The sequence below is a fragment of the Pelophylax lessonae genome, assembly GCF_965119305.1.
Source record: "Pelophylax lessonae genome assembly, chromosome: 5".
Classification (NCBI taxonomy): Eukaryota; Metazoa; Chordata; class Amphibia; order Anura; family Ranidae; genus Pelophylax; species Pelophylax lessonae.
In genome coordinates this window covers 65,406,912-65,422,778 of record NC_138772.1, presented here as the reverse complement: position 1 = coordinate 65,422,778, position 15,867 = coordinate 65,406,912, and positions in this window count along the sequence as shown.

Below are 15,867 nucleotides of genomic sequence, written 5' to 3'. Positions count from 1 at the left end.
GAACAGAGTCATCTTTTGTGAGAGGCCTCTTTTCTATTTGAATTGAGCGCTCCAACGTAAGGGCCCCATCACCAGCGGACTCTCTCCATTATCTCAGTGGCCAGTGGCTAGGCAAGGTATCTCTGTAGTAGGTAGGTTGTATTACTATTGCAGATGTTGTTTTTTATTACTGTGCTTGGTTTATTATTTATTTGCACTTTAGGCTAGTATCTCTCTTTCATACCCACTTACTGCACATTTTTGTACTATTCACCTCCCTGGCAGACATAGTGAATGAACAGTGACGCCCTGTAAATTCTGTTGCAGTAATATCCCATTCCTGTTGTACACTTATAAGGGACACAACATCTCTCCTCAGCCATTTTAAACCTGGATCAAGTCGTTCAGCCCTCAGTGTTCCCTACCTTCCTCTCTTGGGTAAAGTGCTCTATGGTGCTTCCTTGCCTTCCACCTAATTTAAAATTACCTTGATGATTGAGCAGATCAGCAGAGCTGTAACACTTTTGTTTTGTTTTTTTAAACATAGAATGTTAATCTATAGCACCTTTTGTTTGGATATACAACTTGCCTCTTGCACCCCTGATAAAGGAGATATTCAATCTCTAAAACACGTCAGGTGAAGGAAGTCATATCACATCGATGTCATTCTCAGTTGGTATATTCAAAAGACTGTTCATACCATGTTGCTTATATGTTTTTTATTTAGTGATGTATTAACCACTTTAAGACCGGAAGGATTTGCCTCCTTCCTGACCAGGCCCTATTTTGCGATTCGGCACTGCGTTACTTTAACGGACTATTGCGTGGTCGGGCGATGCTGTACCCAAATAAAATTGATTTCCTTTTTTCCCACAAATAGAACTTTCTTTTGGTGGTATTTGATCACGTGTGCGATTTTTATTTTTTGAGCTATAAACAAAAAAAAAGCGACAATTTTGAAAAAAAAAAACAATATTTTTCACTTTCTGCTATATGATATTCTCAAAAAAAAATTAAAATCAAAATGTTTTAACATTTTAAGCCAATTTGTTTTCTGCTACATATTTTTGGTAAATTAAAAATCGCAATAAGCGTATTTTGATTGGTTTGCGTAAAAGTTATCACGTCTACTAACTATGGAAAAGATTTATGTAATTTTTATTGTTTTTTGTTTTTTTTTTATTAGTAATGGCGGCGATCTGCGATTTTTTGCTGGACTGCGACATTATGGCGGAAAGATCGGACCCCTAACTGACATTTTTGACACTTTTGGGGATACCAGTTACATTACTATAGTAATCAGTGCTAAAAATATGCACTGTTACTGTAATAATGACACTGGCAGAGAAGGCGTTAACCCTGTGGGTGATCAAGGGGTTAAATGTGAGCCTAGGGGAGTGATTCTAACTGTAAGGGGGCATGCCTTCTGAAATGACCATAGAGACATGTGATCCTATATAGAAGGATCACATGGGCTCTATGATAATTTTAGAGAGAAGAACGGTCGGCTGTGTTTACAGCAGCCGAAATTCCTTCTCTCTCAGTGAGGAGCGATCGCGGGTTTTGGCGGCAATCAGAGCCACCTGACCCGTGCATTGGCTTCCCCGCTGCCGAGTGGTGGCGGGAGCCCCCTAGCTTCCTGCGCGTGACCGATGTAGATCTACGTCGGTTTGTGCAGGAGAGCCGCCCTGCCGCAGTAAAAAGGCGGCGGGTGGTCGGGAAGTGGTTAATAAAATGTATGTTTTTATAAAATCTATAAAATTCCTTATTATGTTTTCCACTTGATACCAAATCAGTGCCCTTAAAGCCCCACAAATAGGGGAACTCCCTTTTTGTTTGTATGTTGAATTTAGGGATGTGGCACGTAACAGAATTCAACCACTTTTATCTCTATAGCATTGCAGTAATATTGTAAACTGTTGTCTAACTAACCCATTTCTCTTAAGGGCTTTGCTTTAAATAAAGACCATTTAAACGTGGTAAAGGTGTTGGTGCTCTCAGGTCCAGGTAAGGGTGGGTTATCACAGGTTGCGGGGCAAAAGAGACCCAATATTCTGATGTTCAGTGGCTCTTTCAGGGGTGAATGCTACAGTAAGAACAAAATAAATAAAGGTTCATTAAAATATAACTAAAGGCATTTTTTTTGTTAGTTTTGGATTGAGTGGAGAGGAATTTGGACACCTACTAAGTTTTTATTGCTGTCTGTGCCCCCGTTAAGGAGATTCACCCTCTCTATATGTCCTGTTTACCATTATCATTGAAAGTAAAAGTAAAGTAAACCTCAAATGATGGGTGGTTCCCAGAAAAGAAATTGAGGGGAAATCTTCCAATGGGGACAGTAGTAATTTAGGGGTCCCCAAGTGATTCCCTTCATTTCCTCTCACTTCCTGTTTTGCTATGAGACAGGGAGTGAAGGAAAGTCTCCAAAATGGGACACGGATAACGAAAAAAAAATCTGACAGGGGTTATAACCCTACCTTGTTCTAATGTCAAGGGGGGGGGGGGGAAGGAGAGAGGGTAATAATGGTTAGTATCAGGTAAAAAGGCAATCGGCATATTTGGATAAAACAAAGTAGTGGATAATGTATAATAAACATAATATCCGTAGACTGTATTTAAATATAAAGCCGATTCGCCTGTAGTTACTAACAAATAAGATAGGTAGGAGGGGAAAAAAACGGGACTTTATATGAGGTGTGTGCGAACGGTTGGCGGGTAAACAATACAATCATAGGTATATAACAAATGATAAGATTTAATAACAAATCTCCTCACGATACATAGCATATCAATAAATGCATGATACAAACATGTGATAATTTATATTGAAGAAAAAAACAATGTTGGGCCCTTCATGCAAAGCCTGTAGGATGCACATTGGAAGGGGATAAACAATGATGGTAATTGCCGTGTATGGAATCCAAATATTGGAAGATAAGACGGATGCACATTAAGAAAGCTTGACGCGTTTCGTGGATATATTCCAACTCATCAGGAGCAAGTGCATCCCCAGACCCACTTAGCAGTGGAACCATGTAGATAATGTAGAGGTATTTGATAAAATAATTTGGTAAAAATATTATTGGTAAAGGTATTGTGGACGGTTGTCCAGATATTTGTTAGTAACTACAGGTGAATCGGCTTTATATTTAAATACAGTCTACGGATATTATGTTTATTATACATTATCCACTACTTTGTTTTAGCCAAATATGCAGATTGCCTTTTTACCTGATACTAACCAATATTACCCTCCCTCCTTCCCCCCCCCCCCCCTTGACATTTATACATTTAGGGATGGAGGTTTATACCATCGGGATAATGCCTCATATAAAGTCCCAACTTTTTAATTTTTGTTCTTTGTTTTGTTTTCAGTCTTTTTGATATTCCTAGGGATGGAGGTGTGTGGCTCTGAGATTGGCCATTAATGCAGGTTTTTCCAGCCTACATTTTACTAGTGTATTTATGTATATATTGTTGTTATTCATCATGCATACTACATTTTACTAGTAGATTTATGTATATATTGTTGCTACTCATCATGCACAGGGTAACCATTGGTTACTAAGTTTAGACTTCTGTTTTGTTGTTGGGAGATTCTCCACTTGGGCCGTTGTCTAGCTCGGGAGCTGGGAGGCACTCCGGGGGGCCTCCCCTATCGTTCCCATGTGGACGCGGGGTGTTTGGGCGGCACCCTGCTGTGCATCGGCGTCACGTCTTCCGCGCCGTTCGTGTGACGTCATTTTTGGCGCCACTACGCTAATGGCATGTGATATCCATCTCGCGCTCAAATATGAGGGAGATTGTGCAGTGCTGCCATCCTGGACGAACCTTGCTTGTCCGTGATGCAGCAACCCGCTCCCTCTACTGAGCGTGGAAGTGACGTTGGGGACCCCGCTGTGACCAGCCTCCGGTACACCCCTTTTCGGACATTCTTCACCTCCTTTAGTTCTTTGTTTCACCCTGTCCATCCCTTCCTGAGGCACTCAGCACACATTCCTATGGCTACTCATTGCTATGTTTCACTGGATTATAACTCACGATACATCATCTTTACTAATTTTCTTGTTTTCTTTCTTTTTTTCTCATCCTTTTTTCACTCACTATGCATCAGCACTACTTTTTTCTGGCACCCCTTCCTTTGAGGTGATCATGGGCCTAACTCTTTCCTGATCTTGGGTGCTATCCCCATCTTACATGTCACCAAAACATCCCAACTTTTTAGTAACCAATTACCCCTTACTTTATTTACACAGTTATCCATGGGGATTTTATGTGACATCATCACCACGCATCTATCTGGGCTATTGTTGTTTCCCTCTTTCATGGATGTCCACTTGGAGTGCCCTTTGGCCGCAGACGAGGCCACCACAGCTCCCGAAAAAGACCCCTTGCCCATCTGGACAACCGTCCACAATACCTTTACCAATAATATTTTTACCAAATTATTTAATCAAATACCTCTACCTTATCTACATGGTTCCACTGCTAAGTGGGTCTGGGGATGCACTTGCTCCTGATGAATTGGAATATATCCACGACACTCGTCAAGCTTTCTTAATGAGCATCGTTCTTATCTTCCAATATTTGGATTCCATACACGGCAATTACCATCATTGTTTATCCCCTTCCAATGTGCATCCTACAGGCTTTGCATGAAGTGCCCAACATTGTTTTTTTCTTCAATATAAATTATCACATGTTTGTATCATGCATTTATTGATATGCTATGTATCGTGAGGAGATTTGTTATTAAATCTTATCATTTGTTATATACATATGATTGTATTGTTTACCCGCCAACCGTTCGCACACACCTCATATAAAGTCCCGTTTTTTTTCCCCTCCTACCTATCTTATTTGTTAGTAACTACAGGCAAATCGCCTTTATATTTAAATACAGTCTACGGATATTATGTTTATTATACATTATCCACTACTTTGTTTTATCCAAATATGCCGATTGCCTTTTTACCTGATACTAACCATTATTACCCTCTCTCCTCCCCCCCCCCCCCCTTGACTTTTATACATTTAGGGATGGAGGCTTATACCATCGGGATAATGCCTCATATAAAGTCCCAACTTTTTAATTTTTGTTTTTTGTTTTGTTTTTTCAGTCTTTTTGACCTACCTTGTTCTAGCCAAAATGAAGAAGAAGAAGAAACTTCAACTAAAAAGAGAAATTTGTTTACTGGACACCACTTGGACCACATACAGTATGTCCTTCTTCACAAGTGATCTCACATGATGGCTTTCTATTTGCAGTATGGTTCACAGGCATACAGATAGAAAATATTCATTGGTTTTACACTATACATTTTCTGTGTGGCACGTCAACAGGCATATAAATGCGGTTTGGTATGCATTGTCAGAAATGTGTTTTGTGTCATTACGCCCAGCTGGGTGAAGTCGGACGGCGGCATTCATTATTATCATCGCATGTGTACAACTGTGTGGGAAGCATACATACTTTAGTATATATTTATGGAACCCAAATAGGAAAGTATTGCTTCTAAATCAAAAAGTAAAGATGAACCGCTAAGAAATACACAAAGCAGCTAATAAACACCTGGTTGAGTGTTATTTTAGAACAGAAATCACAATAATTTTCATGCATTAGGTTTACCAAATAGAGTGAGGTTGATGAAAACACAAATCAAAGCTATTTTTAATACCATGAAAGTAAAATTTTAATGTCAAAATAAATGTTAAAACAAACACAAATTGTTTAAATAAAGTTTCACTATTAAAAAAGGAAGGATAATTGACCATGCATGAACTTGTGAGATGAATAATGTGTCCACTACTCAGATTGTGTCCAAGTATTCTTATACACTAAAACCTCTCAGGTTCCTCTACCAGTATCCACTTAGTGTAGGAGCACAGTACAGGCATACCCCGTTTTAAGTACACTCACTTTACGTACACTCGCGAGTACGGACACAGCCTGGTCAGCTTGGCATGGCATTACTCCCAGTTTTTAACATTGCCGTCTATGGGAAGTCTTGGTCAGCTTGACATGGCACTACTCCCAAACCATAAGTGACAGGGATACCAAACTTAGGGAGCAATGTGAGGGGACACAGGACTACAACATATCCTATTTGTGGCCAGCCAGCTTGCCTAGGAAATTAAAAAATGTATTGCTTCACTTTAAGTACATTTTCGTTTTACATACATGCTCTGGTCCCACTGTGTACTTAAAAGCTGGGTATGCCTGTATAGCATTAGTCCCTTCGGCTTCCTCTTGCAGCCTGTAGCACGGGATCTGAGCCTGCTGGATGCCCATGTAGATATACTGGACAGGCCTAGACATAGGTCAACAGGACTGTTGGTCCCAAAATTAGCAGGCTTTGTGGTATTGCAGCTGTGACTTCCCTAAACCTGGGCACACTTGTTTTTAACTGATTGTAATGTCTGTGGTACCACTTTTGTTTACTTGTAAATCTCTACCCTATCCAAGTTATTATCCCCTAATAAAACAACGAAAAGACTGATTTCTGTGTCTGGATGCAAGATGGAAATGCGGTGTGGCTGGCTGTGTAGCAGTGGGAAACCTTTACATTTGCAACTCTTACGGGGGTAGTGCTACACTATGAAACAACCCCCTAAGTAATGTGGTGGGCTAACTTTTCCATCTTATTGTCTGGTCCTTGGTGTAGAGTGGGGAGAAAAATAAGTTGGGCAACAGTCATGTTAGTCGTTTCCTTTTTATAACTGAACTCAGTTATAGGAGAGAGGGTTTAGGGGTGCAGGATACAAAAATATAGCACAAAAGCAGACAGGTATTCTGAAATAGAAGTCTGGCCTTCAAGAACAAAAGAGCAAAGTTGTAGTGGATCTACCTCTACTAACTGTGGCAGTTTACCCTTTTAGAGCAGTCAAAGATACATTGATTGAAGGGCAATGAGTCCTTCTTACAGTGCCCAGCACTAGTTTCTACTCAGATCCTCTCTGACACTCTTCAACTAGATTCTTTGCATGCCCAAGCACATGCCCCAGGGTGAATTAGGCCTAAGTAAAGATCCTTCCAGACACAAATTCAGGCAGAAGCCCAGTCAAGAAAGAAAGGTGATCAAAATATTCCTAATTCTTTGTCGTTCCCACTCTGTTGAAAGAAAGGTGGTGCAGCGCTTTACAATCAGAAGTATTAGAAATTCATAAAAAGTCCACATCCAAACAAGCAGTCAGAAGAAAATCATAAGCTTAAGTGCAACTGAATGTATGTGAAGAGGCCACCACCGACACCCGATCACACTGCCTCTTACCATCCATTCCAGATCCTCATTACAAAGGTCAAGATGCGCAGTGATCAGCAATCCAATGGGCTCTTTAGTGACAGCAACCTCCTTTTCAGCTCACTCAGTCATTATCCAGCAGGACTTATATATTATTAAACACCCTAGTGCTGCACAGCCTGCAACTCTTATTCGTCTTCAATCCTTAGAACTTTCTCTGAGAAGCAGCAATGCAGGGCAAAGGCTCTTGTATCTTTCTTGGAACAGCTTTAGGATGAAGATGTACGAATAAGAGTTGCAGGCTGCGCAGCACTAGGGTGTTTAATAATATATAAGTCCTGGTGGGGAACGACTGAGTGAGCTGAAAAGGAGGTTGCTGTCACTAAAGAGCCCATTGGATTGCTGATCACTGCACATCTCGACCTTTGCAATGAGGGTCTGGAATGGATGGTAAGAGGCAGTGTGATCGGGTGTCGGTGGTGGCCTCTTGACATACATTCAGCTGCACTTAAGCTTATGACTTTCTTCAGACATCTTTGAATGTGGACTTTTTTTTTTTAATTTCTAATACTTCTGATTGTATAGCGCTGCTGCACCACCTTTCTTTCAATTTGTGCTTATATTTTTTTTTTTTGCGCGCAGTATTGCGTCAGCAGCTTTACTAGATATTGTGTTAAGTCATTATATATTTTAATGAATTCCTTTACTAAGCGCAGCAGTCGCGAACATTCTTCCCACACTTGTAACAGGAACCTCCACATAATAGGTTGAATCAATCAAACCGATGAGCTTCAGAGAGCCAGCAGAGCCTAGAAAAATGTAAACAGAGCTGAGGCTGGTTACAACCTATCAGTAAACACACTAAATTTATTAGGGACACAACAGCATAGGACAGGATCCCTTCATGCTTATACATGGTTTCTGGATCCTGGGCTGGCAGCTTCTACACACCAGAGGATTTCCACACATTTTTTGGCTTGTAACTTAATGGCTCTAAGATTGAAGCACTAAACCATGAGTTAAAGCGGTGTTCCACCCAAAAATTGAAGCTCAGCTTATCTGTTTCTCCCCCCCCCCCCCTCTGTTTTTGACAGGTTTTCTGTCCCCACTTCCTCCTTCCTCCGTCGCCGGACCAGTTAGAAAGCACAGCGCATTTCGCACATGCGCAGTAGGGAACCGGCTGTGAAGCCGAAAGGCTTCACTGCCGCTTTCCCTTACCACGAATGGTGGCAGCAGCACCTGAGAGTGATCAAAAAATCAGCTGGGGTGCCTAGTGGGATCCCTGGACAGGTAAGTGTTCTAATATTAAAAGTCAGCAGCTACAGCTTTTCAAGGGAGGGGGGGAGGGGGGCAGAACTCCGCTTTAATAGTCCAGATACAATTTTTGTTTATTACTTGTACAATTGCCCTAACGTCTGCATGTCAATAGTCAGCTTGTTGACATATCGTGCCATTTGCGCTGAGCTATAAAATAAATCCCAAATGGTACCTGAGGACAGATGACATAACTGTTCAATAAACAAAGCAAAGCATGCAGACAAACAAAAAAAGTACCGTTCTAATTCTCCTATCACTGATATCAGCCAACATGACATATAATGAACTGTGCAGATCATATAAAATATCTTGCCAGGCTACAATATGCTATAGAAAAATGGCAATTGATTGCACGTAGGATGGCAACTCACTGTGACCAAAACTAAACCAGATAATGTAATGTAGCACCCTCCTAGGTAGGTGCTAGAGAGAAAGTATAGTTTGTGCTCTGTCTGTTTACCAGAAGAGCTGTGGGTAAACCTATATTGTCTCTGCCTACCAGAGAGCAGGATCTGTTAGTGAGGTCTGCTCATTGTGCTCAGGATGCGATTCATTTAGTCTAGAGAGTGTTTCACACTGGTTCAATAGGGAGGCATGTTGGACAGTGGGAGGAATCCTGACAAATGGGTGCATGGGCTTTTGATACAGTCCTGATGATTGGCAGAGGGAAAGTCGCATCGGTGCATGCTGGGATACTGTACAAAAGCCAGGAGCACATGTGCTTGAGGTCGGCTGGATAGCGGAGTCCCGGAGGGAGGGGGGCAGCTGCCTCCTTCTCTGTAGAGGTGCCATGCAGTCTCATGGGGTCATCCTGAGGGCCTGAGAAGTAGCAGTGAGGAGCTGAACCCAGAGGTCCAAAGAGGCTGACTGAGAGGGGAGACACTGGAGGATCTGTCTCTGCAGTACAGGGAGTACAGAAACCCGTTTCAAGGGGCCTGACCTGAGGGGGGCCACCCCTGCTCCTAGGATAGTCAGTGGACGGGTGTCAGTGGGAAGAGGATGCTAGTGAGAGTGTCCTGAAGATATGTTATGGTTTATCAAGTCATCTTGTCAGGGAGTAAAGAAAGCAAGAGACTTAACCCCATCTACGCTTGTGGCAGTGTGGATTAACAGCCTGGCTGTTCCAGAGTCTGAAGCAAAGTTCTGAAGATAGAAATCCTCAACCAATGTGAATAGTTCAATTGGAGTATCCCACTATTCCCTTCTCCTATCCCAATTACCAATAAACAACAAAAAAAACAATACCTAGACTGTTCATTCATTTGAAGAGCCATCAGGAACAAGGTGGGATCCAGGGGAGCCCGTCAAGACAATGCTCAGCATTTACTGCGGGGGTAGTAAGATGGGTTCAACTCTGCTCTCCACCTACAGGAGAGGTCTCTCAAACTGGTTTTCCCCCTTAATTGTTGAGGCACAGCATTGCTGTCCTTGTTTTGAAGATGTGTATTGGAGGTGGTGCTAAGCATTAGTCAGCTGCTGCTGTCATCAGGTCTGATGCCACTAAATTAGGTTATAGCTGTCATTTAAATGTGTTGCTATACCAGTTAATAATATTGAGAATTAGTCTAGGTACTGTAGATCATTGAACCCCAACCCCCGGGCCGCGGACCGGTACCGGTCCGTGGATCAAATGGTACCCGGTCCGCCCAAAGAACATTACATTATTTCCATTTTCAAAAAAAAAAAAAACATTTTCAGAAAAGTGTAGACCCGGGGCGCAGAGCAGTGCACCCTGAGCCCACCCATTTGTGTGACAATAGCAAATGAATATTCGCTATTGTCACACGGATCCACCTCCTGGCCAATCAGGAAGCGGGTCCGAGACCCGTTTCCTGATTGGCCGAAAGGCAAACCCATGCCATTGACCAAGGAGGAGGAGGAGGGAGGACTCGAGGAGACGCGGGGAGACTGAGGAGAAGCCACCGCTGCAAATCAGGTAAGTGCACTGACTGTGCATTGATTGGGGGCACGCTGGTCACTGTGCATTGATTGGGGGCACGCTGTGGCACTCTGCATTGATTGGGGGCATGCTTTGGCACTCTGCATTGATTGGGGGCATGCTGTGGCACTCTGCATTGATTGGGGGCACGCTGTGGCACTGCATTGATGGGGGACACGCTGTAGCATTCTGCATTGATGGGGGCACACTGTGGCACTCTGCATTGATGGGGGCATGCTGTGGCACTCTGCATTGATTGGGGGCACGCTGTGGCACTCTGCATTAAATGGGGGCACGCTGGTCACTCTGCATTGACGTTACCCCCCCCCCCCTCCTCAGCTCAGCGGGCCACAGAAAAATTATCAAACGTTGACTGGTCCGCGGCGAAAAGAAGGTTTGGGAGCACTGCTGTAGATCACTCATCACAGGCCCCTTTATCTTCTTGTGGTTATGTTGTGACTATACTTCATTGATAACACATCTGGCAAACATTTCACCTAAAGCCAAAACTTTTTTTAGCAACTTACCCAAGTTTTCATTGTTGTCTGTGTCCCTGCAGTGAAGATTCGCCCTCTTTATTTATCTTGATGACCGCGCTATAACTACGATTGAAAGATTTAGTTAAAAAACAGAGGGGAATCTTCCAATGGAGACGCTTATTTCAATAACAACTATCTAAGGTTGGCCATACATTAAATGGGAATTACAATGCATCTGAGCACCACAAGCCAAAAACAATATTTAATTCATTTTTATATTCAAAGCAAAGTAACCCATCTTTTCATGTCTCCATGCTTTTGCTGAGAACTCACTTTGAAAACCAACCCCCTAGCTTTTCTGACTGTGGCCATCTTGAGTAAGGGCAGATGATTCATGTAGCGTTTACTTCTTGGAATCCATCTGCCCTTAGCTCAGGCATGCAGTCAGGAGGGAGCTGTAAAAACCCATGCTCCCCTCTTGAAGATTTGTAGGATGTATAACATCATTTGTAATAGTCTAAAACATATAAATATGATCTACTTTGCTATCTATTTATTAATGCCAGCAGCAAAAGGATTAAAAACAGTCAATGTTGATTGAGAGAGTGATGTTCTGCTTTCAGCAATTTTCTTTGGTTCCACCAGGGGTTGAAGGAAAGAAAATCACTAGATTCCCCCCCCCCTCCCCCAACACATTCAGAGTTGATGGGGGAATCCTTCCCACTGTGCTATTGTATTCTGACAGCGGGAGGTTTCTCTGCTGTCCGAATACGATTACTTCTGCTGGCTATAGCTGGTAGCAGTTATCGTACGAAAAAAAAAAAAAAAATGACAGGCTTATCAGGCTGAAGTTAATAAATAGACTTACTTCAGTACAGCCTGCCCATAGATGGATTGAAATGCGGCTGGTTCAGCATCCATCTATGGCCAGCTTAAGGGGGTATTTCCCTCCTTTGGAGAGATTTCATTCTTATTTATTGATACATCTATGGGACAGGAAATGAAAGGAAACCCAATGAGACATAGATGGCCAAAAAATTAATAAAATGGACATGGTTTTTAACTTTTCCTCAAACAAAATTTTTAAAAAATATATATTTTTTTGGCTTTTTATATACATATTAAAAGTATTGATTACATTAATCAACCCCACATTCCTGTCCTAGCTCTATTATATGGTTACATTAAATTCCACATCCTCCCCGTAACTGTTAGATTGTCATTCTCACAAAGGTAATTTACAGTAATATCTCCTTAATGGTAATATACTGGGGAATATTTTTTCCTGTTTGTATTTGTTTATTTGATTAAATTGTTTATCTATTTTTTTCCCTTTGGTTACCTGTGGTTGTTTATTGATGGGTGTCATGTGGACAGTCTATATTATCATTCCCCATCAGTTGCTTTTCCTACTTGCTGGTCAATAATTGTTCACTGTACCACATTCTGTACATTGCTTACTTTTTATAGAAGCACTATTATATTGCTCTTACAATAGCTGGTCTATCTTCTGACATTTCCCTATGTATCACTGGTTTTCTACGTGCCCTTTGTACTTTTTATATTATTGTTTTGTACAAAATCCTAATAAAAATTATAATAAAATAAATAAATAATATTGATTACATTAGATTTATCTCTTTCACATGTACAGTATGTCTAATAAATAATTAACGCTTCATTCACACCAATGCCTTTTTTCATGCTTTTTGCAGAGGACATTATTTTTAACATGGGTTCCTACAGAACATGCTCACATCAATGCATTTTTGTGCTTCTGCATTTTTGGAAAGGATCAGGGACTTTTTTTAAATGCAAAACGGTGCTTTTTTAAAAATTTTATGGTTCAATAGACTTCAATGGAGAAGCTTCAGAAAAGCATGCATTTTTACTACGATTTTTCCACAATTTGCATTTTGCATACTTTAACCACTTGCCGACTGCCGCACGACTATTTACGTCGGCAGTCAGCCCCTCACAGGCAGAGTGACGTAGATCTACGTCGCTAGCCTGTGAGGGTCTGGGGAGCGAGCGCGCCCCCGGAGGCGTGGTAACGGACCCCCCCGCACTGTGACCGGCACCGGGTGTCCGCCGGTCAATCGGCGATCGTCGGTGCAGAGGGAGAAAGGCAGGCGGCTGATGTAAACAAGCCGCCTGTCATTCTCCCCTGTGTAGAAACAGTGATCATACGGTTCTACTATGTAGGACCGTTGATCATTGTTCCTACACTTCAAGCCACAGCCAATCACAGTTAGAATCACGCCCCTAGGGACACACACCACCCCTCCCTCTCAAAAAAAATGTAACCCCTTCACTGCCAGTTTATTTTACAGTAACAGTGCATATGTATAGCACTGATTACTGTAGAAATGTCACTGGTAACCCCAAAAGTGTCAAAAATGTCAGTCAAGGGTCCGATCTGTCCGCCGCAATTTCGCTGTACCGCAAAAAAATTGCAGATCGCCGCCATTACGCGTTAAAATAAAAAAACAACAAAAATGACAAAAATCTTTCCCTTTGTTAGTAAACGCGATAACTTTTGCGCAAACCAATCAAAATACGCTTTTTGCGATTTTTTTTTTTACCAAACATAGGTAGCATAAAACAATTTTTGATTTTTACATTTTTTTTGAGGAATTTCATATAAAAAAATGTGAAAAATATTGCTGTTTTTGCAAAATTGACTCTCTTTTTTTGCTTATAGCGCATGATAAAAAATTTGCACAGGTGATCAAATACCACCAAAAGAAAGCTCTGTTTGTGGGGAAAAAAAGGACATCATATTCGTTTAGGTACAGCATCGCATGACCGCGCAATTGTCCATTAAAGTCACGCAGTGCCGAATCGCAAAATAGGCCCTGGTCAGGAAGGGGGTAAAATCTTCCAGGGCTTAAGTGGTTAATATGCCCAACAACAAATTTGCCCAAAAAAGCATAACAAATGCAAATCGCTGCCAAAATGCAGCAAATCGCAAAAAAAAAAAACCCCTCAAAAAGCACTGCAGAAACTCTCAAAAGCAAATTGCATAGGTGTGAATAGAGCCTGAAAGGACTAATGGATCTCAATAAGTGAACTTGTATTGTAAAGTGACAGGTGCACTTTAAATTTGGCTCATCACACACTTCCACATTTTTACCACGCTGGGTTTTATTGTATAAAAGGGAAATTATGTAAGATGATTTATGTTTTTTTATAAGGAAATGCACCAATATTGTAAGTTTGTATTCTCTGTGTTTATTGTTTTATTTGTTGACAAGATTTAAGATTGATATTAGAGGCGTGCAATTAACATTTGAAGTAATTGCCTTAGCTAATTACTATTAAAGTTTTATTAAAACAGAGCTTCTCCTTTTCTAGCACCGACTCCGCATTAAATGTTCAAATTCACGCATATACTTTATCAAAGCAGTAGGCTGAGAAAATCAATAAAAATCCACTTAGATGAAATAAGTTCATTTTCCTGTGCATGTTTGCACAGCTTTCCCAGTTGCATGAATTACTGAAACCATATATTATACCTGTCAGTAGTATAAACTTTCTAAATTGGCCTCAGGTCTAAAAAAGAAGGCACCCAATCTGCACATACATTTGAAAGCTTCTAGAGGACCCTGGAAGCCCCAGTCCTGTGACACTCTACAAACTTATGCCTCGTACACACGCAACGATAGTTGGCCGTGAATTTTCGGCCAACGTCCAATTGGCCGATTTTCGGCTTGTTAGTATGATGCTTCCGACAACCGACTCCGACTTTTCGGCCGAACAAAATCTGGTGTGCAGGCTATAAAATTTTTGTTGGCCGTCAACAGAACGGCCGATTTTCCATCAGTCAGTACAGATATCGGCAGACAAAAATCTGATGAGCAAGACTAGGCATGCTCAGAGAAGAAAAAACACACGGAATGTAAACCATGACATCACTTCTGAAGTTGGTTTTTGTTGGCCAAGAAAATTTGTGTGCAGTCTAGGCACATTTCAACCAACACAACAACACTGGACAAAAGACGGCAGATCGGTCGGCCGATAATCGTTGCGTGTGTATGAGGCATAAGATGCTTCTTTCAATGCCAATATTAGGCCTACATCCTCTTTTATGCTCCTATTGGCCCGTTACTATAATAGGTGTCCTAACTGCCCAATAGGAAGGAGTCGGAGGCTGGAGAGAATGGTCAATACTGTTAACTGGTATTGGAGCGCACAGGAATTTGAGGCTTCTAGGAAGCTCAAGAAGCTTTTTTTAGAGTATATGCAGGCATAGCTAGATATCTGCTTGTTAGTCCTAGAAATTCAAATCAATGAAATAAATTGAAATGATAAAATGCACATTTTAGGCCTAAAGTACTTAAAATACCAAAACGTTATATATTCTTTTCAAAAATATAGACCCTGTAGAATAAAACAATGAGAGTCGCAAATATTTAAATATTTACAGATCAAACATTTCTATATGTATCAGTTTAAAATACACACAATGTCTACACCTTCCCTCTATGAGTAAATATGCTTACACAACCCTAGAGGCAAAGGTCTCATTTCTGAAATTTATACCTACCTGAACAATCAACACACCTCAGACTCTCTCCCCTTCAGAGTCAAATGGAAAACGAAGTACTCATTGGAGCATGGTATATTGAACTGGAATGACTGTATAGATAATTTAAAGAAATGTACACTGTCTCTTAACATTAGAGAAACAGTTCTTAAATTCCATACAAGATGGTTGCAGACCCCAGTTAAACTTCATCCTATTTCCCCACAGTATCTCTGCTTTGTTTTAGAGATCTCTTCTATGCATGGCCACCCTTCAATCTCCCTATATATTACCCAATTCAGAAGGGCCCAGAGAAAATAGGAAAAGGGACATAGACATCAGGGATGCATGACAGGACTGATGGGGTTCCAGAAAGCTGGAGGG